Genomic DNA, 26599 nt, shown 5'->3' with positions numbered 1-26599 from the left:
TTCAATACTTTCTTCTATTAATTCCATCTGTTGTTTAATGACTTCTAGATCAGGAGCACATACAGCTGGAGTTTTGACTTGACTACTTTCTATTCTAGGTTTCTGTCTAATGTAGTCATTTATATATTTTAAACACAGTCTCTCTCCCAGCACATGTGTCTTCAATGAGGGTAAATGTTGACTACATCTTCTTTCAACACTAGTAGAAGTTGAATGAAGATTTATGATCTATACATTCAGGAGAAGGGAGAACTGGTGCTTTTAGAAAGACAATGAAAGGGTTTGATTTTTTGGTTTCTCCCCTACATGATTGTTACTATCAGAAACCTCATGTTTCTGACTCTTCTAAATAAAATAGGCACGTGTCACTTTTCCCTTCTTTTAGAGTTATGTAGATAACTTAGCACTGAGGTGTCAATGCCTGCCTAACACCATTGTCCAAACCCCTGCTCAAAAATTTATTTATTAACTACCAATCCTGATTATACTGCTGCTTTAGAAACTGACCTTGGATGAGGAGCTCAGGGCATGGTATAGCTGTGTTAGAGGATGAGGACTAAAGATGCTTTTCTCCTTTCTCTCTGTGTGGAGATACAGACTTTTTTGGTTTTGATAGAAAGTAAAAGTTGTGCCCCACTGACAGTACAGATGAGGCACTGCACAGCATTAGCTGCTCCATCTGGTGTTTCTTAAATAGGAGAAACTATTCTTGGAGCTCTGTGAAGTGCCTGCTTGATCTCACAAGAGTTGGAAATGACTGGGCTTTTTGGTGAAAATAGGTGGAAAGTGTGACTTGTAGAGCTAAACGAGAAAGAAATGGAGACATACGGCATATGGAGAAAAAAGTGTCTAGCAAGTGATTCTGTCTTTATGAAAGCTCAGCGAATTGGAGTTTTCATGATAAATACAATTTTGCTTCCAATCCATAAACCTTATTTTAATAAAAATCACCTGTTTGTTTCTCTAGAAATCCTTTTGAGATTACAATTGCAATTTATCATTTGCAATGATAAATTCACCAGTCCACAGGTGTTTAGCACAAAATTTTGGGAGGTGAATAACACTGAAATTTCAATGCCACTATTTATGCATGTGCTTCATAAAATTTTTGGCAGCTACTGCTGAAATAAAGCTTCCCTCCCATCCTCTTGTCTTGGCTCTGAAAGAGCTAGTGCTTCACAGTGGGCTCTGTATAATTTGATGTTCTGTGAAGTTATCTCAGGTTATTTCTCATTTACCTGTCTTACAACATGTTCTGTCTAATGACAGCTTATTTCAAGTTAAAAATAAACGGTACTGGATTGCACTCTGTTTCTGATCAGGAGGTCTTTGAGAATTTTGGGGGGAACCATTATCTTCTAAAGTGATTAAAAGAAAACCTCAAAAACAATTCCTAGATTATAACTTTACCTACTGAATTATGTTGATAATCAGGCCAAGAATATTAGAGTTCAAATGTGCTGCTTTCTATATCTCTATGTATTTACAGAAAGAGATTACTCACTATAGTATCAAAAAACTTTAAATACCTAGGAATGCAGTTAACAAAAAATGTTCAAGGTACATGCATATTTTTCAAAGAATATCAACCTCTACTGAAGGATATAGAAAATACTTAAAAACAGAGAGGTGTTATATGTGTCTGGTGAGGATCATTCAATATTGTAAATATATCAATTATTTCTGAGTGAATCTATAAATTCAGTGCAATACTTTTAATAAAAATCACAGTAGGACTTTTTATATACCTTGGTTCTAAAGTTTACCTGGAAGAGAAAGTTCATAAAATAGTTAATAAATAGTTGAGGCAGGAAATCAGAAGAAAATACCCATTTTTATTGTGATTATTGATATTGGCAATAATTTCCTAGATAGTTCCATTTGTTTTAATAGCAATTCATGACTCTTTTTCTTTTAAATTGGTGCACAAATTACCTTTTCTTAGCTCAAGAAGTTAATGTCACATTTCATCATTGCCTTTTTGGTTGAATTAATCCTAATACACAAGTCAAACTGTCTTAAAGTTTTTACTAGTATTTTGTGAAAACAAGAGTCTGATATGTTTGCTATAAAAATACTTTAAAGGGTTTTTCTTTATTATTTTTTTGTGAAAATCTCTAAGGCTATGGTTTGATTTCAATAATTCTGATTAATTTCAATAATTCTAAATAGAGAAACTTCTGTTCAAGATGGCAGCATAGGCAGATACAGCTCATCCTTTTCCACAACCATATTAAAATTAAAACTGAAATATAGAACAACCATCACTCAGAACCATCAGAAATCAAGTTGAATGGAAGTGTGACAACTACAGAGTTAAAGAAACCACGTCCATCCATACTGATAGAAGGGGCACACAGATGTGAAACTGGTCAATCACTCACCCACGTGTGGTGGGTAAAAATTTGGGAAGGATATCTCAGAAGTTAGGAGTCCTAGCCCCACACCAGGCCCCCAGACCAGGATTCCAATGTCAGGAAGATACGTCCCTACAATTCTGCCTGTAAAAACCAATGGGGATTTAATCAGTGGAAGAAACTGCTGAATCATTAAACAGTTCCTCTTAAAGAATCCACATACTGACTCACCTACTCAGACTCACTCCCTCTGAGTTCCAGCACTAGGGTAGCAGCTTGCAAGGCTCCAGTGGCACAGAGTGAGAAACTGAAGTGTCTGGCATCAAGGTGAGCAGAGGTCATTTTCCCTTTTCTAAACCCTCCTCCCACATATCTGGCAAGCTGTTGCCATATCTGAGAATCTATTGACCTGGCTAACATTGAAGCATCTTGATGATCCCCAGAGACTCTACCCCACCCAACTTACAAGCCTACCATGTTGTTTTTCCATATGCATGGCTGGTCTTGGCTCATGTTCCACAACTTCCTAAATCCTCTCAAACAAACAACAGGTGGCCTCAGTGAGCCCTAGGCCTGGCACTAGCAGCAGCCAGCCTACCCTCACAGGTTGGCTTTGCCTGGGAATCTCCAAGACTAGCACAAGAAGCAGCCATCTCAGATTGCTTCATAGCTAAGGCAGAGTGGCCTTGGGCAAAACACAGGTGGGTACTGACCTTGGCCTGCTCCATGCAAGAAACTCCAAGGCCAGCCCACCCAGTGGACAGCTATAGACCACATCAGAGATCCACCAGCCTGGCCCTGCACAGCTGATCCTCCATGGAAGGTGCAGGTTGGTGGTAAACTAATCTTTGCAGCTGCCTGATATGGGTAAATCTTAACATTGCTATGCTAACAGTAACCAAGGCTCAACTACAAGAGGAGGGTGCACTCAGCCCACATGGAGAATTCGCAATTCAAGTACCCAGCTTGGGTGATAGAGGCTGCTTTGATACTGGACCCTACAGAGCACCTACTATATTAGGCCACACTACCAAGACACAGAGTCGAAGAAGTTCTACCTAATACAGAGAAACAAACACAGGGAAGCTGCCAAAATGAGGAGGCAAAGAAATATGGCCCACATGAAAGAACAAATCAGAACTCCAGAAAAAGAGCTAAACAAAAATGGATATAAGCAATCTTTCAGATGTGGAATTCAAAACACTGGTTATAAGGATGCTCAGGGAACTTAGTAAGGACCTTAGCAGCATTAAAAATCCTATAGGAAGCAAAGGATATACTAATTGAAATAAAGAATAATTTACATGGAAACAACAGTAGAGTGGATGAATCCTAGATTCAAATCAATGATGTGGAACATTAGGAAGCAAAAAACAACTGATCAGAACAAGAAGCAAAAAAAAACCACAAAAATGAGAATAGTATAAGCAGCCTCTGGCACAACTCCAAGAGATCCAACATCACATCATTGGGGTGTCAAAAGAAGAAGAGAGCAAGAATTTAGAAGTCTATTTGAAAAAATCATGGAAGAAAACTTCCCTAATTTGGTGAAGGACATAGACATGCAAGTCCAGCAAGCATAGAGTCCCAAAGGAGATGGATGCAAAGAGGCCTACTCTAAGACACATCATAATTAAAATGCCAAAGGTTAAAGATAAAGCGAGAATCTTAAAAGCAGCAAGAATTAAGAAGTTAGATACCTACAGGGGAGTTCCCTTAAGACTGTCAGCTGATTTCCCAAAAGAAACTTCACAGGCTAGGAGTGATTGGCAAAAAATATTCAAAGTCATGAAAAGCCAGGGATCTACAGCCAAGATTGCTCTCCCAGAAAAGATATTTAAAATTGAAGGGCAGTTAAAAAGCTTCCCAGACAAGAAAAAAAACAAAACAAAACAAAAGGAATTAATCAATTCATCATCACAAAACCATTATTATATGAAATACTTTAGGAATTTCTTTAAGAAAAATAGGATTAAAACTATGAACAATAAAATGGCAAAAATACACATCTTTCGACAATTGAATGGAAAAAAACAAACTAAGCACACAAGGAGAACAGAGTTAGAATCATGGATACTGAGAGTGTTTTGATGATTGCCAGATGTGAGGGGGTGTGGTTGAATGGGTGATGTGGTGAGGGGATTGAGAAATACAAATAGGTAGTTACAGAATAGCCATGGGGATATAAAGTACAGTATAGGAAATGGAGTAGCCAAATAATTTATATGCACGACCCATGGACATGAACAATGGTAGAGGGATTGCCTGAGATGGTGGTGGGGTGCTGGGTGGAGGGGGAGCAAAGTGAAGAAAAGTTAGGACAACTCTAATAGCATAATCAATAAAATATAAATTAAAAATTTAAAATGCTGTACCATTCAGTAAAGCTAACTTTTAAAAACTAAAAAAATCAAAGTAATGAAATTAAAATTAAAATTATTTTTGTAGGTTTAAGTAGTCCCCAATTGAACCTATGATCAGGATAAATATTTGGTTATGACTAAAAGTAGTGAATCACTGAATGATTATTTATAAATAGCCATGCTTACCTATAAAAATTAATCAATTCCTGGTACCTTAACTCTGTCAGTAACAGCTTACAAAAAGATTCAAGCCAAGAAACAGATGAAAAATTGTTGTCTAATTTACACATGATGAGATGGTGGGAATTGAAATGTATCCATAAGATGATGTGCTGCCCCCATGGCCTATAGTTGACAGAAGTTGTTTAAGAAGATATTTATGAAATCCTCTGTTGTATGAAACTTGGGGATCAATCCTAGGCATGAAATATTTAAGGAGATGAAAAGGAAGGACCTACAACCAAGACTACTTTACCCAGCAATGTTATGTAAAATTGAAGGAGAAATAAACAGCTTCCTAGACAAGAAAAAGCTAAAGGAGTTTGTTAACACCAAAACAGTACTACAACACATGTTAAATGGCTTCCTTTAAGGAAAAAAAAAAGAAAAGGAGAAAGAAAAACAAACAAACAGGAAAACAGTCTAACAATAAAATGTCACTACATACATATCTACCAATAATCATCTTAAATGGAAATGGCTTAAATGCTCCTACCAAAACACATAGGGTAGGTAGAAATATTCACCTCAGTTCAAAACACACACAGACTAAAAGTAAAAGGTTGAAAAAAGATATTTCATGCAAATGGAAAAGAAAAAAGTTTGAATAGCAGTGCTTATATATGACAAAATATACTTTAAAACCAAGGCTATAGTAAGAGACAAAGACACTACATAATGATAAAGGGAAAAGCCCAACAAGGGGATAAAACCCTAATAAATCTTTATGCACCAAACATAGGAGTACCTAAATATGTGAAGCAAATCTTGATGCATACAAGGGGAAAGATAAAAGAAATACAGTCATAGTTGGGAATTTTAACACCCCATTGACTTCAATGGATAGATCTTCCGGGCCAAAAATCAACAAGGAGTCAGAGGCCTTAAACAACATACTAGATCAAATGGATTTAATTGATATCTTCACAGCATTTCACCCTGAAGCAACAAAATATAGAGGCTTTTCAAGTACACATTTAATGTTTTGTAGGATAGATCATGTGTTAGGACACAAAACAAGTCTCAATAAATTTAATAAGATTGAAATCATATGAAGCATCTTCTCTGAACACAGTGGTATGAAACTAAATATCATTCATAAGAGGAAAACTGAAAAACATGCAAAGATGTAGAAGCTAAATAACATGTTATGAGACAATGAATGTGCTAACAATGAGATCAAGGGAGAAATCAAAAGATACCTTGAAACAAAAGAAAATGAGGAGACAACAATCCAAAATCTGTGGGACACAGGGAAAACAATCCTAACACGGAGCTTCATAGCATTGCAGGCCTATTTCAAAAAAAGAAGGGGAAAGAAAGAAACTGTAAGAAAGAAACAAAGAAAGAAAGAAAGAGAAAGAAAGAAAGGAAAGAAAGAAAGAAAAGAGAAAAAGCTCAAATAAATGATTTAACTTTATACTTAAGGAACTTTAAAAAGAACAACAAACAAAGCCCAAAGTGAGTAAAAGGAAAAAAATAATAAAGATTAGAGGAGAAATAAATGCAATAGAATCTAGAAAAATGATACAAAAGATCAATGAATCCAAGAACTTATTCTTTAAAAAGATAAACAAAATTGACAAACATTTAACCACACTCATCAAGAAAAAAAGAGAAAGGACACAAATAAATAAAATCAGAAATGAAAAAGAAATAACAACTGGCAACAACAAAAATACATAAGATTGTAAGAAAATGTTATGAACAATTATATGCCAACAAATTGGACAACCTGGCTGAAATGGATAAATTCCTAGAAACATACAATGTTCCAAAAATAAATCAAGAAGGATCAGAAAACCTAAACAGACACATTACACTTAATGAAATTGAAGCAGCAATAAAAGAACTCCCAAGAAACAAAAGCCCTGGACAAGATGGCATCATTGGCGAATTTTATTAAACATTCCAAGAACAAACACCTCTCCTTCTCAAACTGTCTTATAAAATTCAAGAGGAGGAAGGGCTCCCAAACTTATTTTATGAGGCCAGTATTATCCTAACTCCAAAACCAGATAAAGACACTACAAAGAAAGAAAAATATAGGTTAATATCCCTGATGAAGATAGATGGTAAATCCTCAACAAAATTGGCAAACTGAATACAGCAATGCATCAAAAAGATCATACACTATGATCAAGTGGAATTTATTCTGGGAATGCAAGTTTGGTACAACATTTGCAAATCAATAAATGTGATTTACCACATAAACAAATTGAAGGATAAAAACCACATGATCATTTCAATAGATGCAGAAAAATCTGATAAAATCCAGCACCAACTTATGATAAGTACTCTCAGCAAAGTGGGAATAGAGGGACCATACCTAAAGATAATAAATACCATATGTGAAAAACCCACTGCCACCATCATCCTCTATGGGCAAAAACTACAAGTGTTCTCCTTAAGATTGGGAACAAGACAGGGACATCTATTTTTACCTCTCTTATCTATCATAATATTGGAAGCCCTAGTCACAGCAATCAGAGAAGAAGAAATAAAAAGCATCCAAATTAGAAAGGAAGAAGTAAAACTGTCTTTGTTTGCAGATGACATGATACTAGAGAAATCCAAATATTCTGCCAAGAAACTACTAGAAGTGATAAAGGAATTCAGCAAGTAGCAGGATAAAAAATTAATATCCAGAAATCAGTTGCTTTGTAATATTCCAATAATGAACTAACAGAAAAAGAAATTAAGAAAACATTCCCATTCACATTGCTATAAAAAGAATAAAATACTTAGGAATAAACCTAACCAAGGATGTAAAAGACCTGCACTCAGAAAATTATAAGACACTAATTAGGCCAGGCATTGAAGGACAAATACCATATGCTCTCACCTTTAACAGGAAGCTAAATAACAAAATAAACAAGCAAATAGAATAAAAACAAAGACACTAAAATAGAGAACAAGTGGGCAGCGACCAGAGGGGAGAGGGAAGGGAATTTAAGGGGAAAAACGGGAAGGGATTTTGAAGAACAAGTATGAAAGACACAGGGATGAGGACTGTGGGGGGGGGGGGAATGGGAGGGAGGTGGGGAGATGGGGTGGAGGGGGGCTGGGATGGGAGAAATTGACAAAAGAAAACTGTACTTGAAAAATAACTAAATAAATTTAAAAAAAAGAAAATGATAAGACACTGAAGAAAAACATTGATACAAATAAGTGGAAGCACATGCTATGTTCATGGATAGAAAGAATTAACACCATTAAAATGTCCATACTACCCAAAGCAATCTATAGATTCAATGTAATTCCTAACAAGATTCCAATGATGCATTTCACAGAACTAGAACAAATATTTCAAAAATGTGTATGGAACCACAAAAGGCCCCACATACCAAGAGCGATCCTAAGAAAGAAGTACAAATTTGGAGGTATCATGCTACCTAATATCATACTATACTACAAGGCCATAGTCATCAGAACAGCCTGGCACTGGCATAAAAACAGACTCATAGATCAATGGAACAGAATAAAAATTCCAGAAATAAGCCCACACCTTTATAGTCAATTAATATTTGGCAGAGGAAGCAAGCACATATAATGGGCTAAAGATAGTTTATTCAATAAATGGTGTTGGGAATATTGGACAGATACACGCAGAAAAGTGAAACTACACCACCTTCTTACTCCACACAAGAATAAATTCAAAATGAATCAAAGACTTAAATGTTAGCCCAGAAACCATTCAAATCCTAGAAGAAAACATATGCAGCAAAACCTCAGACACTGCTGGTTTTGAAATTTTGTATTGGATATATCTCCCCAGGCAAGGGAAATAAACAAATGAAACTACATCACACGAAGTTTTTTCACAGCAAAAGAAATTAACAAAATAAAAAGACAACCCACAGAATGGGAGAACATATTTGCCAATACATCTAATGAGGGGTTCATATCCAAAATTTATAAAGAACTAACAAAACTCAACACCAAAAAACCTAAACAATCCAATTAAAAAATGGGCGAAGGACCCAAATAGACACTTCTCCAAGGAGGACATACCCATGGCCTACTGACATATGAAAAGATGCTTAATATCATTAATCATCAGAGAAATGCAGATTAAAACCGCAATGAGATACCATCTCAAATTCATTAGAAGAGCTGTCATTAATAAATCAATAAGCAGCAGGTGCTGGTGAGGATGTGGAGAGAGAACTCTTCTGTATTGTTGGTGGGCGTGCAGACTGGAGCAGCTGCTGTGGAAAGCAGTTGGAGATACAGTATTTTTAGGACTATAAGATGAACCGGATCATAAAAGGCACCTAGGTTTTAGAGGAGAAAAATAGAAAAAAAATTGAAGCAAAAAATGTGGTAAAATACTTAATAACATAAATAACATAATATTTCACTAAAGTAAATGTAAAGTACATTTACTAACCAGGTAAGCTACATTTGGACAATAAGATGCACCCCCATTTGCCTCCCAAATTTGGGGGAAAAGTGCATCTTATAGTTTGAAAAATATGGTACCTAAAAGACTTGGATCTGTCTTTTCACCCAGCAATACCACTTCTGGGAATATATAAAATGGAACCTGAAACACTAATTTGAAAGAACATAAGCACTCCTATGTTCAGTGCAGTATTATTTACAATTGCCAAGATATGGAAGTGGCCCAAGTGTCCATCAATAAATTAGTGGATGAAACAACTATGGGACATTTACACACTGGAATTCTACTCAGCCATAAATAATAAGAAAACTTTACTCTTTGCAACAGTATGGATGGAAATGGAGAACAGTATGTTAAGTAAAATAAGACAGAGAAAGACAAATACCATATGATTTCACTCATATATGGAATCTAATGAACAACCTGAACTAACAATCACAACAGAGACAGAGTCATAGAAGGAGAAAAATGACAGCTACTGGGGTTTGGGGGGAGGCAGTTAGGGTGTGGAGGGATTGAGCAAAAAGGAGAAAGGACTCATGGGCATGGAAAACAGTGTGGTGATTGCTGGGGACAGGGGGCCATAAAGAGACTAAATGATAATGGGAAAATGTACAATGAAGATAAAAAAAGAATACTTTGGAAGCTCTGAAAGATGCTGCTCAATTGCTTGGGGCATTGTGCACTAAAACAAAAAGTCACAGATTGATCCTTTGTCAAGACACATACCTGGATTGCAGGTTCAGTCCCTGTCAGTGTACATGAGAGAGGCAACCGACTGATGTTTCTATCCCACATTGATGTTTCTCTCCCTCACTCTCTCTTTCCCTTACTCTCTTTCTAAAATCAGTTGGCATGTCCTTGGGAGAGGATTAAAAGACCAAAAAGAATACATTGGGAAATACATAGCATTACAAGCCTATCTCAAGAAGTAAGAATGATCACAAATAAAAATCTAACTTTACACTTAAATGAACTTGCAGAAGAAACAACAACTTCAGCCCAAAGTAATTGCGAGGGAGGGAATAATAGGATAAGAACAGAAATAAAAAATAGATAGTCTAAAAATGATAAATAATGCAAAATATCAATGAAACCAACATCTGGTTCTTTGAAAGGGTAAACATAATTGACATACCTGTAACCAGACTCATCAAGAAAAAAGAAAGGACACAAATAATTAAAGTTAGAAAAGAAAGGAGAAGTAATAACTAACACCAAAGAAATACAAAAAATCAAAAGAAAATATTACAAACTGCATGTGAACAAATTGGACAGACTGAAAAAATGGATAAATTATGAAAACATACAGTTTTTTAAAACCCAATCAAGAAGAATCAGAGAATTTGAATAGATAGATTATAACTAGTGAAATTGAATCTGCAATAAAAAAAACTTTCTCCACACAGAAGTCTTGGACCAAATGGTTTTACAGGTGAATTTTACTAAACATTAAAGAACTAACACCTATCCTCAAACTATTCCAAAATATTCCAGAGGAAGGAAGACTCCCAAGTTCATTTGTACAAGGTCTGTGCTATCCTAATTTCAAAATCAGATAAAGACTCTACAAAGAAAGAAAATTACAGCCAATGTCATTGACGAACATAGTTGCTAAAATCCTCAACAAATAACTAGCAAACCAGATCCAGAAGTATATTACAGAGTATTTACTGTGATCAAGTGAAATTTATTCTGGGGATACAAGTTTGGTCCAATATCAGCAAAACAATATACTACATAAACAAAATGAAGGCGAATAACCACATGATCTTTTTATGTGGTTAAGCATGTGGTAAAATCCAGCATTCATTTATGATAAAAACTCTCCTCAAAATGGGAATAGACAGAACACACCTCAATGTAATAAAGGCCATATATGACAAACACACAACCAACATCATACTCAGTAGATAAAAACTATAAGCTTTTTCCTTAAGATTGGAAATGAGACAGGGATATCTAATTTCATCACTTGTAGTCAACACAGTACTGGAAGTTGTAGCCACTGAAATAATAAGAAGAAATAAGAGACATCAAAATTGGAATGGAGGAAGTAAAACTCATTATTTACTGATGGCATTATATTATAAATAAAGAACCCTGAAGATACCACTAAAAATGACTACAATTGATAATGAATTCAGAAAAGTAGAAGGATACAAAATATCCAAAAATTAGATGCATTTTTATACATTAATAATAAATTATCAGAAGGGAAAATTAAGAAAAATTTATTTCTTAATTGCATTAAAAAATCAAAAAATAAAATACCTAGGAATTAATTTAAGCAAGCTTGTAAAAAACCTATACTTGGAAAATTATAAGATGCTGAAGAAAGAAATTAAAGAAGATATAAGTAAGTGGAAGTATATATCACGTTCATGGATAGAATGAATTAATGTCACTAAAATATCCATACTATCCAAAGCAATCTATAGATTCAATGCAATTCCTATCAAGATACCAATGGCATATTTTTAAAACTAGGACAAACATTCCAAAAATTTATGTGGAACCACAAAAGACCCCAATGGGTAGAATGAACTTGAGAAAGAAGAACAAAGTTGGAGGAATTATGCTACCTAATATCAAACTATACTACAATACCATAGTAATCAAAACAGCACAAAAACAATATTGTCATAAAAACAGATATATAGGTCAATGGAACAGAATAGAGAGCCCAGAAGTAAACCCACAACTCTATGGTTAATTCATATTTTATAAAGGAAGCAAGAACATACAATGGAGTAAACACAGTCTATTTAATAAATTGTACTGGGAAAATTAGACAGATATATGCAAAAAATGAAACTAGACCACCTTCTTATACCATACTCAAGAATAAACTCAAAAAATTAGTTAAAGACTTAAATAAAGACTGGAGAGCATCATGCTAAGTGAACTAAACCAGGCGGTAAAAGACAAATACCATATGATCTCACCCTCAAGTGGAACCTAATCAACAAAACAAATAAGCTAACAAAATATAACCAGAAACACTGAAATAAAGAACAAACTGACAGTAACCAGAGACGAGGGAGAAGAGGAATAATGGGGGAAAATAGGGGAAGGTCCATCAAGGAACATGTATAAAGGACACATGGACAAAGCCAAAGGAAGTAGTTTGGAGGGTTCAAGGTAGGGATGGATGAGGTGGGGAGCCATACTGGGGTGAAAATGGAGACAACTGTGATTGAACAACAATAAAAAAAATACTGGAAACCATAAAAGTCATAGAAGAAAACACAGGCAGTAAAATCGTGGACATTTCTCATAGAATATTTTTTTTCTGATATAGGGTAAGGGAAAAATAAGAAAAACAAACAGGACTACATCAAACTAAAAATTTTTGCACAGCAAAATAAAAAAAATCCATCAGCAAAATAAAAAGACAATCCCTGAACAGGAGAACATATTTGCCAATGGTATATAATAAGGGGTTAATATTCAAAATTTATAAAGAACTTATACAACTCAACACCAAAAATACAAACAATGCAATTTAAAAATGAGCAAAGATCTTGAATAGACCCTTCTCCAAAGAGGATGTACAGATGACCAATAGACATATAAAAAAATGCTCAATGTTACCAATCATCAAAGAAATGCAAATTAAAGCCACAATCAGATATCACCTTATACTTGTGAGAATGGCCATCATCAATAAATCAACAACCAACATGTACTGAAAAGAATGTGAAGAAAAGGGAACTTTCATTTACTGTTTGTAGGAATGTAGCCACTGTGGAAAACAGTGCAGAATTTCTTCAAAAATTTAAACATGGAACTGACTTATGACTGAGTGATTCCACTTCTGGGAATATTTCTGAAGAAACCTGAAACACTAATTTGAAAGAATATAAGCACCCATATGTTCACTGCAGCATTATTTACAACAGCTAAGATTTGGAAGCAGCCCAAGTGCTCACCAGTAAATGAGTGAATAAAAAAGGTATGGTATATTTACACTGTGGAATACTACTGTGCCATAAAAAAGAAGGAAACCTTGCCTCGTACAACAGCATGATGGACCTGGCGTATATTATGCCAGGTGAAATAAGCCAGACAGAGAAAGATAAGTACCACATGATTTTACTTATATGTGGAATCTAATGAACAAAATAAACAAAACAGAAACAGACTCATAGATACAGAGAACAGATTGACAGCTGTCAGAGGGGAAGGGGTTGGGGGGCTTGGTGAGAAAGGTAAGGGATTAAGCCAAGAAAAAAACTCATAGACATCAACAACAGTATAATGATTACCAAAAAAAGGTGGGTAGGTGAGGAAGAAGAAAGTAAAGGGAAGATAAATGGTGATGGAAAGAGACTTGACTTGGAGTGGTGAATGCACAATACAATACGCAGATGATGTTTTATAGAAGTGTGCACCTGAAACCTATATAATTCTATTAATCAAGGTCACCCCAATAAGTTCAATTCAAGGAAGTACATTTCCAGTTGTGAATATGCTAAAACCAGTTTATGCTTGTATTATTATTTATTAATTATTATATTATTTTCCATACAAAGTACCATATTTTGCCATGTATAATGTACACCCACATTTTTGGCCCAAATTTTGAGGAAAAAAATCTTTTGTTTTTAAATTTTTAATTCAATTTTATTTATTTATATTTATATAATTGGTTTTTATTGTATAAAAGAACTTTGGCATTCATACTTGAACATATTATGTTACAAGAAATTTTATGTAGCAAATAATTACAAAATACAAGAACAGATATAAGGTATTTCAGGTACTACCCATGTATAATGTGCATCCTTATTTTTCCCTCAAAAATTTGAGTGAAACCGCGTACATTGTACATGGCAAAATATGGTATTAACAGAAGTTCTAATGAACACTGTGTTTCCATTAAGAAGCATTTTGGAGGCTACAGAACTTGAGGAGGCAAGATGGAGGACAAGGAGTGAAGGACATGAAGGTCAAGTCCCTGGACAAGGTCTATTTCTTCTCCATGCCTATCAAGGAATCTGAGATCTCTGAATTTTCCTGCAGGCATCCCTCAAGGGGAGGTTTTGAAGGTTCTGCTGTTGCAAAAGCAGACCCACCCTGGCTAGAGGACCCCGTTCAAGGCATTTGTCACCATTGGGGACTACAATGGACAAGTTGGTCTGGGTGTTAAGTGCTCCAAAGAAGTAGTCACTGCCATCTGTCAAGTCATCACTTTGGTCAAGCTTTCTGTCATCCCTGTGTGGTGAGGCCACTGGGAGGACAAGATCAACAAGCCCCACACTGTCCCTTGTGAGGTGACTGGCCACTGTGGCTCTGTACTGGTGCACTCTCTCCGTGCCCAGGGACATGGGCATTGTCTTGGCCCCTGTGCCCAAGAAGCTGTTGATGACAGCCATCAGTGACAACTGCTACACCTTTGCCAGGGGCTGAACTGCCGCTTTGGGCAACTTCAACAGGGCCACCCTTAATGTCACCTTCAGCTCTCTCACCCCCGCCTCTGGGAAAAGACTGCTCACCAAGCCTCACTACAGGAGCTCACTGGCCACCTTGCAAAGGCTCGCCCCAGAGTTTCTGTGTAGGCTCCAGCTGTGGCCACCACATAACTCTATTAAAAAAATAATGTGGATTAAGCTTTTTTTTTAAAGGCAGTCTTGGGATATGGAGGAACATAACCACTATTTTGCAAGGCTTAGCCTTGTGAGTAAAATATACTTAACAAGGAAGGATATAGAATTGTGATTTGGGCCAGATTTATAGGTAAGAAGAACTGCCATTACATAATTTTATTCACTCTATTTTAAAAACTATTTATTAAAGACCTGCTATGAGCCAGCCATCTTCCTATATTTAGGAATGTAGTAATAAGCAAGATTAACATGGTCATTTTTTCTTGGAGCTTATCATTTAATTGTTGGAATAAAACATACTCCATTACTTCCGAAAATTCCTTGTTAAGTTAAAATGAGGCAGCATTTGTAAAATGTGTAACACACTGTAACTGCTCAATAAGCATTAGTTTTTCCTTCTGCTTTTTTTCTTCATATACATGGTAACTTACTGTATTCAGTTACCAGGAAGACTAGCATTCAAGCAATATTTTTTTGATTACCAATTGAATATGGTCATGAACTTATGAGTGATACAGGGAAATGGTGACAATACAAGAGTATCCTATAGCTTGTGAGCAAATGAGAGAAGGAGATGTGTGCCTACAGCAGAAAAGCAGTCATTGCTAAGCTAGAGATTCCAGATATGTCACAGTAAGTCTGAGGGAACAGGAGAGAGCTGTTAAGCTCTCCCAAACCAATCAACTGAATAGAAGTGATGTACATATATCCCTTTGTTAATATCCGAGTAGTGTCCTTTGGTGTTGGTAGTTTTGATGAGAATGAATGAGTGAGGCCAAATTTGAAGTTATGTCCTGGGTTATTTAGATTCACCTTTGGGGTCCTCTATCCTTTCAGAGAAGGCATCATTTCCTGGGAAAATGGAAAATGAGAGATGATGATCAGGAAATGACTGAAAACTCTCTAAGCCAGAGGCAATGTTTATGCAGAACAAGGCGACTAGACTAGTACACTAAAGATAGTCTGGATCAGGGTGTCAAACTCATTTTCACTGGGGGCTACATCAGCCTCGCAATTGCCTTCAAAGGGCTGAATGTAATTTCAACTCCTTAAGGGTTAAGGAGTAGTTACAATTATACAGTCCTAAAATTATTTCAGTCCTTTGCAGGCAACTGTGAGGCTGATGTGGCCCCTGGTGAAAATGAGTTTGCCATCCCTGGTTTGGATTAAAAAGCAGTAAAATCCTACAGGCAGCAGTACATAAACGACTGTCCTAAGCTTATTCTAGCAATTACTACCAAAGATTTCACCAAGTTCTGTAGTATTAACTTTTTGACCTTGTTTTCTTCTCCTGTTTGGGTACTCCTTAAGTAGCAGTTCTGGTACTTCGCAGCTCTGGGCCCAGGGCTGTGTCTCTTGCATTGCGCAGTAAAAGAACTGGTCTGTCAAATAATGTTAATGTCTTAATTTATTCTTTTATTTATTTTTTCTTTTTTAAAATATATTTTATTGATTATGCCATTACAGTTGTCCTATTCCCCCCCTTCATTCCCCTCCACTCTGCACACCCCTCCCCTACCATTTCCCCCCTTTAGTTTATGTCCACGTCTCAAATTCTTTAGATTCTATATTTCCCACACTATTCTTGCCCTCCCCCTATCTATTTTCTACCTACTGTCTATGCTACTTACTCTCTGTACCTTCTCCCCCCTTCTCCTCCTCCCACTCCCCTGTTGCTAACCCTGCATCTGATCTTCATTTCTATGGTTCCACTCCTGATCTAGCTGTCTTCTTCATTTGCTTTAGTTTTAGGTGTGGTTGTTAATAGCTGAGTTTGCTGTCCTTTCACTGTTCATATTTTTTATCTTCTTTTTCTTAGATGAGTCTCTTTAACATTTCATATAATAAAGGCTTGGTGATGATGAACTCCTTGAATTTGATCTTATCTGAGAAGCACTTTATGTGACCTTCCATTCTAAATGAAAGCTTTGCTGGATAGATCAATCTTGGATGTAGGTCTTTGGATTTCATGACTTGGAATACTTCTTTCCAGCCCCTTCTTGCCTGTAAGGTCTCTTTTGAGAAATCTGCTGACAGTCTGATGGAAAGTCCTTTGTAGGTGACTGTCCCCTTATCTCTTGCTGCTTCTAGGATTCTGTCCTTCATTTGAATCTTGAGTAATATAATTATGATGTGCTTTGCTGTGTTCCTTCTTGGGTCCAACTTCTTTGGGATTCTCTGAGCTTCCTGGATTTCCTGGAAGTCTATTTCCTTTGCCAGATTGGGGCAGTTCTCCTTTATTATTTGTTCAAATAAGTTTTCCACTGGTGGCTGTTCCTCTTCCCCTTCTGGCATCCCTATAATTTGGATGTTGGAATGTTTAAAGATATCCCAAAGGTTCCTAAGCCTCTCCTCATTTTTTTGACTTTCTGTTTCTTCATACTTTTCTGTTTGGTCATTTTTCTTCTTCCTTCTGGTCTGCTCCCTTGATTTGAGTCCCAGTTTCCTTTCCATCACTATTGGTTTCCTGTGCATTTCCCTTCATTTCAATTAATTTAGCCTTCATTTGTTCCTCTAATTTGTGACTACAATCAACCAGTTTTGTAAGCAACCTGATCACCAGTGTTTTGAACTGTGCATCTGATAGGTTGGCTATTTCTTGGTCACTTAGAGTTATGGGCTCTGGAGCCTTGAGTTCTTCTTGAGCCATAATGTTTTGTTCTGTTCGAGCCTGTTACATATGATGGGCAGAGCCCTAGGTCTTCACCAGGATGGGGCTACTCAATTGCTGGGTTGTGACACTGTATGTGGGGGCAGGATCAAAGAGTGGCAATAGCAGTCCCCTCTGCTGCTTCCTGCTGCTGGGGACTGCGTAGTCTGTCTCACTACTTGCTCCTTCACCTGGTTTATCTGCACACAAATGTGTGACCGTGGTCAGCCTGATGCTTTGCACCCTCACTGGGTCTGCCTGTTGCTACCCCATACCTGGGATCCGCCAATGGCTGCCTGTGCACCTGGGTCGGTCGGTCAGATCTTTCCTTCCCGACCCCGCTCAGCCGCTGGCTCTTCCCCTCTTACCAGTCTGGCTGAATGGTTTGTTGTTGGACTTCCATTTTAGTTCAATTTTCTGTGTTTTGGTTGCGTTTTTGTTACTAAAACTTTGCTGTCTTTAAACTTGGTTGTGCAAGGAGGCACAATATTTCCACCTATGCCTCCATCTTGCCTGGAAGACCTTCATTTTTTTTTATGTGTTCATTTTACAACATTGAATTTATTGAGTGTTTACCATGTATTGGGTATTCTTCTAGGCACTAAGGATATACCAGTGAAGAAAACAGACAAAAATCTTTGCCCTTGTGGAGATCCCATTACAACATGGGGAGTTAGGAGGGATAGGAATACAGAAACATAACAGTTCAATTATATAAGATTTAAGAATGTAGTAAGTACTATGTGAAAAAAATAGATCAAGTTTAGGGGATCAGGAGTGCTGGGGGAGAGGATAGTGATGTTAAATTGATATTTAAGCCAGATTTGGAGGAGGAGCAGAGAAAATGCCTGAGATAGGAGTGTACCTCATATGTGAGAAGATAATTACGGAGGTAAGCTTGGCTGGAGCAGAGCGAGAGGGAAGAAACATAAGAAATGAAGTCAAAGAGGAACTGGGTTCAGATGTAGAATGTTTTAAGACATAGTAAGCCATTGATCATTTGAACTTGTTTTAGCAACTAATAAGGGTCAGTTCATAGTTTTTGACTTTTCCAGAAAGCGGAAAGAATTTTGGGGGGAGAGGAAGTGGGTTTGTATGATGGATTTGAAGAATGGATTTGATGATGGATTTGAAGAATGCTGAGGTTGATTGCTGGTATTTGATAATTGGTTTGTGGTTGATCGTGGGTTCTGAAGAGATGAATGCATCTCTCTTGTGGCAGACATGAACCTTTGGCATGAGATGAAGGGTGATGATGCAGAGACACCCCAATCCAAGAGCTGCCTGGCAGGGAGACTCTGTCAATCAAGCTATCTTGTATCTACAATGCAGACAGATGCCAGGCACTTTTTAGTTATTTAAATACATCAGAAAGCCATTTATTGGTCGAGGATTATTTTTTAATTGCTTGACCATGTGCAGTTTTAATTTTAGCAGTTACTTTTTAAAATTTTTATCTTTTTGAATGTTTGTCTCTTTTATTATTTAAAAATCATTTTAATCTTTTGTTTTTAAACTGATAAGAACAGATAGTACACTTGATCTTAGCCAAAAGGCTGAGAAGTGATTAACCTTTTGTTTTTAAAATTAAGTACCAGGAAGCACCATCATAATTGAGGGTAAAATTTACAGAAGCTTATCTTAAACCCTGGTAATGTGAGAGGGGCCCTCCTTTGCCACCTCCTAGCTCTATAAGGATTTTTCAATGAAATCAAATAATATTTTTCATTCTGCCTCACATGAGTAAAGGCAATTTTAAGAAGTCAGTCTTTTAGAAAGTGTTGAAGGTTCAGTAAAACTAAAGTAGAAGAAATAGCTGAGCATTTGGAAGTATCTTCCAATATATCTATTTATTCATCTGTACAGAAGCATTCTAATGCATGCTGTTCAGAAGCCCATAGATATTTTGATATTTACATAAAGATGCCACATATTCCAGGAGCGATGTTAAGACACCATAGATTATACTATCACACTCTGAAGTCATTAAATCTAGTGGGACAAACATAAGTGGATTGGTTCTGACCAAGAGATTCAAATTTTTCCTAAAGGCGGTAGGTAATTTGGAAGATGAGATATTGCTTATGTGTCTTTGGTGATTTAGAGCCACTGAGGTGACCTATATGTTATCCACCCATATGAGTACAAATTAGAGCTAATGCATCAGTTGCAGCTCAGAGAGGCTGAGGCATATGGTATTAAGTAGAAAGTTTTTATTTATTTTATTTTTTTTAAGTAGAAAGTTTTTTTAAATGTGGCATTTAAAAGGGGAATGAAGCCAGAAGAAAGGGCATTTATTTGCAACACAGAGAAACATTTAAATATATTTTATCTGAAGCATAAACTTTTTCTACCAATTATCATCTTCTCCCCATCTTAGCTGCCACTCATATTACCATACTAGAGGTTTTGTTCCTTCCCTGATAGCAAAATCTATTATGTTTTTCATTCCTGGGAAGTTTGTTTTTATATGAGATCGAATCCCATTTTCTGAATAAAAGGCATGGTGAGATAGACAAAAAGGAATATCTCTTCTAACCTTAACCACCAGGGGGTAGTGTAAATCTGATTTAAGAGTAATTGAATAGGCCAAACAAGTGGGTTTGACAATTTGGGTTGGTTTTGGTCCATTCTTGGTCTTCAAACTCTGGAAATCCAATTTTTGGACCACCTTCTACTTTGGGCATAGTTGTTTTGCCTTTTGACATTTTGGGAGGGTTCTTGACTTGTTCCTTACCCTTTACTACATTGGTATGATCTAGGGTTTGGGTCCATCTCAGACTATGCTCTCAACCAGAACCTCAACTTTTGCCTTCAGAGGATGACCTTGAACCTAACTGGATGAATTTCCTGGGGTCATGTCAGCCTGGAAAAAGTCGCCAATGTATGAATATGACTTGAATGCCAGAGAAAGGAATTACCATTCTGAATGGCAATTGTCTTGCCATTCATTTGGCTCTTAAGGACACTTAAAATGTGCACAGGCTGGGAAGCCAAATATAACTCCATAATTCTAATTAGAATATGAATTTCAGTGTGTTATACTCATTCAGATGAAGTCAGTTTCATTTTCTTACTTATTTCTGTATTTTTCACTAAAAAACCAATAGTAAAATTTTCAAAGAGTGCTGTAGCTACACAATAAAAAATAATACGTATTTCTATTTTCATCTCCCTTTGTTAGAGATAACTACTGCTGCTCAAGGACTCTTGTTTTACCTTCCAGAGGAAAAATGTATATAAAACATATATAACCCCCTTTTATGAAATGAGTGGTAACACCTCATGATGCAGATCTGTGCTTTGCCTTTTTGATTTTTGTAAAAGTATACAGCACTTTCTAGAAGTTATCCTAGAGGAAATATCACTACTCTGGTGTGTAAGTATAAGTCTAGGCAGAATTCCTAGGTCAATGTTCACATGTATTTTAATTTTTTGATAGCTATTACCAAATTGCTTGCCAAGGAAGATGCCCCAATTTCTAGTCTCATTAACAAGTTATGAGAGTGCCGGCTTCTTCATACCATGGCCAACAGATCATTTTGAAGCACTTTGATCTTTGACATTGCATTAGAAGAAAAGTTATATCTCACTGTTAGCATGTCCTTAGTTATAAGTCAAGTTGGGTATCTTTTGTTCTGTGTTTTTCAGATTATAAAATGTACTTTCTGCACCACCCCTCCCCAAATTTGGAAGGAAAATGGGGGATGTCTTATAATCTGAATGTAGTTTACCTGGCTCACTGGGGGCAGTGGGGGGACAGCAGTGGAGCGGGGTCAGTTTATTAAATATTTTACCACACTTTTTGCTTCAAAAAACTTTTCCCTATTTTCCTCCTTTAAAACCTAGGTGCCTCTTAAGGTCCAATGTATCATATAGTCCTAAAAATATGGAAGTCCAGTTTTCATTTGGATTATCTTGGTACCTTTCAGTGTCCTTGAGAGAAAGACTAACACATAACCTTTGGGGTCAGGAATTATATTGCCATTGGTGTTGCCAATGGGAAATAGTAGTTGTGTATAGTATTATCTCATTATGAAACTCTGTTGAAAGACAAGGATACTTTCCTCCTTACATTGTGGGAGAAACAATACACATCCCATCCAACAAGCACTTGATTATTACTGCAATAAAACACAATCTGTGCTCCGTAAAATGTTTGCATTTCCCTTTGAAATGAATTTTACTCTAGAAGTCAAAACATTTCTCATAATATACATATACCATAAACTGTTAAAAACGACCAGCTTTATTGTTGCCAACTTATACTTCCAAGCCTTTTGCAACATTATGTTAGTCTTAGGAGAAAGCAAATTGGTCATAATTAACATTTAGACATTTCTTTTTTGGTAAGCAAACAGTTTTATTCAGTATGTTCTCTAGCAATGCCTTTTATTTGAGCTGCTTGGCTCGTAAACACACAATATACACTAATTGTGGACACCAGGAGCCTGGCATACTCTCTTATTTTGACAGCAGTGGCTTTGCATAGGTTGTATTTATTAGCTATTCTTGTGACACACATTCTCTGCGAATAATGTGGAAATGCTAATTGATTGTTCAAAAGGAACAGATGAAAGAGACCGTAGGATGGGAATCTATGTAGGGTCAGTGCATATTTACAAAAATACAATCCTCTTCTGGAATCCAAAAGAAACAAAAGTAAAGAATCAAAGATGGTGTTTATCATTTTCATGTCCAAATATGTTCTTAAATGTTTTTTCTACTAGATGAGGAATAACAGCCTTAGGGTAGGGAGAATACATGGGGATTCAAATAAAACTGGTATCATAATCTCAGTCTAAATTAAATGATTCTATATGTACAGGGAACTATAATTTTTGGTAATAACTAAAATATTCTTGATAATGTTTATGATGTGTAGTATATGCTTTAACAGGGGCCTCATGACTCCTTGCTTGTGTCCCACCCACACCTGTGGTGAACAGACTTAAGGCCCCATGATCTCCTTCTCCTGGTAGTCACACTTTTGTATAACACCCGCCTGAGTGTGCGTGAAACTGGAAACTTACTTCTAAACAATAGAAGATGACAGAGATGATGGGATGTCACTCCCATGATTACACTATTACAGTTATTTAACAGTCTGCCTTCTTTGCAGACTTGTTCTAGAGACCCCCTTGCTGGCTCTGAAGAAGCAAGCTACCACATTGTGCACTGGCTACGTGGGGAGGCCCATGTGGCAAGGAACTGAGGGTGGCCTGGGGAAGCTGCGGATATCAGACCTACAGCTGCAAGGAACTGAATTTCTACCAACAACCATGTGAATTTTGATAGGACCCCAAGGCTCAGAAGAGAGTGAAGTTCTGGTTGACATCTTTAATCAACCTTAGGAGCCTATGAAAAAGAAAGTCTGGGTAAGGTGTGCCCAGACTTCTGGGCCACAGAAACTAGAAGAGTAAAATATGTGTTATTTTAAACTGCTAAATTTGCGGTGATTTGTTATAAAGCATATAAAATAATGCACCAATAGACAAAAGACAGAACCTCTGGTATATTATATTTTCATAGAAAATATCCAGCCCTAGTTGGTGTAGCTCAGTGGATTGAGCACTGGCCTGCGAGCCAAAAGGTTAATGGTTCAATTCCCAGTCAGGGCACGTATTTGGGTTGCAGCCCAGGTGCCTAGTGGGGTGAGTGTGAGAAGCAACCAGACACTGATGTTTCTCTCCCTCTCTTTCTTCCTCCCTCCCCCCTCTTTAAAAAAATAAATAAAATCTTTTAAAAAGAGAGAGAGAGGAAACATTCACTGTCCTTCTTTGGGGCAAATTATACTTTTCTACTTCACTGGCATTAGGTAATATGCAGGAGGGTTGTATCATCTTGCCCTTTGAACTCAGGAGCCACCATACGAGTTTCTTTGGTCCATGGAATGTGGATGGAAGCCGGACCTTTAAGAGCCAGCTTGAGGTAAGCCAAATTTCTCTTTTCTTTCTTTGCCTATGTCTGACCCACATTGAACATAGGATGGCAATGAAAAAAAATAAGCATTTATTCCTGTAAGCTACAGAGATTTTATGTGACTATGGCATAACCTAGTCTTTCCTCCTGAGGGGGAATGATTCTGTTGGACACGACTGGATAAACTTACTGTGCAGAGTTTTAAAAATTTGCCTTTCAAATGGAAGACTCTCTTTAGTTGTCTTCCATACATCATATTATCTTCCTTTCATGGTTGGTTTGCATACCACTCTGCCTGTACGTCTTCCAGAAACAGAGTCTAATGCAATAGGATTGTCTGGAGATGCATATTCTTGAGTCTCTGGCCTGGAAAATCTTCTTGGAGTTAGGACAGAATTCAAGGGGGAAGGAATGATGAAGTGTACTACTCAAGCCCTCGGAAGAGGCTCTTTCTGTAGAAGAATGATTTCAAAGAGCAAGGGCAGCTTGGCTTTAGGAGCAAAGAGCCAAGGAAGACATTTATTTGGTGTGCTTCCTGTTTAGAAAAGGAATTCCTAGTATATCATAAGTGGTACAGCCAAGTTCACTAGAGTAGGAAACCAAGTCCAAATTGATAATAAAGAGTGCTTCTTTTTCCCAAATATTCACCGTACTCTTTCCCCTCAAGATTTAGCCAAATTGAGTGGCTAGTTAAGGATTTAGGAAATCTTACTTTCCTAGCATCTCTGTAATTGGAGACCAAATGTATGCTGCTGATGGTACTTAAAATATTTAAAGATAGGATAGTAGAGGAAGACAAAAGGGTATGTTTTACTCAAATGCTACCTTAAATTGATCATTTATTGGAGGGCAAGAACTTTTTGTTCTTGTATTGCCACACAATGGAGACTATTCCTAAATTTCATTGTGAAATAAGGTACATAGATATTTGTGTATTTATTTCTAAACAAATATGCAATTGTGTAATGATAGTTAACTTTGACTTATACTGACTTTAGATCACCCTGGAATCAGACTACGTGAGTTTGAATTCTTCCTTGGCCATTTAATTGGTCATGTGACCTTGGATAAGATTTTTAAACTCTCCGTGACTCAGTTTCCTCATTTACAAAAGTTTCCAATTTCCTATGATTATTGTGAGAATTAGCTAGTATATTTAAGATTCAGGTGTAATAAAATAATTTATTCATTATTACCACCTGTACTTCAGAATGAAGACACTTCTGAAGGAGAGACCTCATACATCTTCACATATGCAAAGTAGCGTTTCATTCATTTTCTGTTCTTTTCCTGTGCTTCCAGGTTGGCTATATCACACATTTAACAGAAAAACTGTAAAAATCACAGCTTTTTTTTAAGCCTTCTTTCTTGTTATAGTCCTCCTACCAGCTGTTTGCTCTCTAGCAACAAAGTTTAAAAAAATCCAGTTATGCTAATAGAAAAAAAAAGGGTTTTGCTTTAGATAGAGTCACTTGCTTTCTTTGCACCAGCTCATGAGTTGCACTTACTTTCATTAGGTGATTATCAACTAAATCTCAGTGTTCTGATATGCACCATATCCATTTGTCATTAACGATTCCGCCTGAATGCGTAGCATAGTACAATTTTCTTCTGGGGCAACAGGCTTGACCTGGGGACAGGACAGAATGGGTAATGAATTGATGGAGGCTCATGAAAGCTGGCCATTAGAAGACATACAATCTATTATACAGGCTGAAGTAGAATGTTAGAATCAGGTTGGATGTCAGTGTGATTCAAATTTTAGAGATTTTTTTTTAATCACAGTGGGCAGGGTCTGGTGCAATGGAAGGTTATAGGATGGTCAGGCTCTTATTGGTTTTTGGTGTCTTGAGTGAGAGGATTAAACACCTGACTGAAATAAGGTAAAGGATCTGGAAATATGGTCCAGCCCTGGAGTAAAAGTTTCCATTTTACTGAGTGGGTCAGGACCACGATTGTCCAAGGTAGAAGGCTAAGTCCTGCCTTTTTGATGGGGTTAGATTAGGAAGGAGGTAGCTCACCAATCTCATTAGGACCAGTGACACTGTTCACTCAGGGATGCTACCCTGTGCAAAAGAGAGGCTCAGAGAGAACTGGCAGGTCTGACAACATTGGACCAGGGCCTGGCTGTGGCTCAGCTTCTAAGAAGACAAATAAGAAGATAACTCTGTTACCGGCAGCTTGTGTGAACCTGAGAAAAAAACACAGGGTTTAAATCTGTAATGCATTATTTTCTTTGTCTCCTCAAAGCATAGCCTGTTTTATTTTTAAAGAGTCAAAAAACACACTCTTTACTATTGTTAGCATCCAGCTGTTTGCTGACATGTGTGGAAATAGAAATTTGGAAGGAGCTGGTCCTTGACCTCATCAGCAGGTGTAATTTCATCTTTTTGTATCTAGAAAAGAATTTATGTAAAGGCTCTTGTCCAAAATTAGACTTGAAAAAAATGTTTGTGTCTAACCAACTGGTTTTAATGTTTATTTAGTAAAGTCAATTTAATTAGCTAGTAGGGATAATTACAACTGTTATCTAATTTGTAAAATCCTATCAAAATTACTTTAGAGATTTAAGTAATCTCTAGTAAATCTAAGTAAATGGTAGTTAAATCCTTAAATTTTTAAAATATATTTTATTTTTTATTTTTTTTTAAAGGTTTTTTTTTTTTAAGATTTTATTTATTTATCTTTAGAGGGGAAGGGAAGGAGAGAGGGAGAGAAACATCAATGTTGGTGCCTGGTGAGTTGGCGTCTGCTAACGCCAGAAATATATTTTATTGATTATGCTATTACAGTTGTCCCATTTTCCCCTTCATTCCCCTCCACCCTGCACATCCTCTCCCTCCCACATTTCCCCCCTTAGTTCATGTCCATGTGTCTTAAATTCTTTAGTTTTTACATTCCCCATACTATTCTTGCCCTCCCCCCATCTATTTTCTGCCTACCATCCATGCTACTTATTCTCTGTACCTTCCCCCCTCTCCTCCTCCCACTCCACTGTTGCTAACCCTCCATGTGATCTCCACGTCTAGGGTTCTGCTTCTGATCTAGCTGTCCTCTTAGTTTGCTTT

General features: G+C 36.8%; 1 pseudogene; it reads right to left on the bottom strand.

The window, feature by feature from the left end:
* Positions 1-19072: 19072 nt before the first annotated feature.
* On the bottom strand, positions 19073-19177 carry LOC119047909 (uncharacterized; annotated as a pseudogene).
* Between the last annotated feature and the right edge of the window lie 7422 nt (positions 19178-26599).

The sequence above is a fragment of the Artibeus jamaicensis genome, unplaced genomic scaffold, assembly GCF_021234435.1.
Source record: "Artibeus jamaicensis isolate MK-2021 breed Jamaican fruit bat unplaced genomic scaffold, CSHL_Jam_final contig_1832, whole genome shotgun sequence".
Lineage (NCBI taxonomy): Eukaryota > Metazoa > Chordata > Mammalia > Chiroptera > Phyllostomidae > Artibeus > Artibeus jamaicensis.
Note: the sequence above shows the minus strand (reverse complement) of the source record. Positions and strands in the feature narration are given on the sequence as shown.